Raw genomic sequence first — 481 nt, 5'->3', positions numbered from 1 at the left:
TCAGGGCTCAGGTAACGACCAATCACGGCTCACCTGTTTTCTGAAGTTGAGCCATGATTGGTCGTTCCCCGAGCCCTGAGAAACTGTGATGTAGTTTTCAGTCGACAGAAGTGACAAAATGGCCACCCCTAGAGATAGCTAAAAACAGGCGGATTTTGCTGATTAACTAACACAATATTAATCAGAATGACTTATTTCAACTCATGAGCCATCATTGAACATATTCTTGAAAAAAAATATGTTTGGGTTTACTTGCACTTTAATATCACACAAACAAGTTTATGTCTCCATCTTTTCACTGAGCACTTTATGCAAGGTTACAGGTCATTCCAAATGGCTCACATATATTTTTCTTGCAACTGGTTGTTATTCTACATGGGAAAAAACATTATATTATTTTACAAGTTACTATTGCATTCTAAATGACTGTGTCTACTCTACTTGCTGCTCTACATGCTGCTCGTCAGCTCTTCTGGGGCAT

The sequence above is a fragment of the Filicampus tigris genome, chromosome 3 (assembly GCF_054856515.1).
Source record: "Filicampus tigris isolate MCC_2025a chromosome 3, RoL_Ftig_1.0, whole genome shotgun sequence".
Lineage (NCBI taxonomy): Eukaryota > Metazoa > Chordata > Actinopteri > Syngnathiformes > Syngnathidae > Filicampus > Filicampus tigris.
This window is presented reverse-complemented; position numbering follows the sequence as displayed.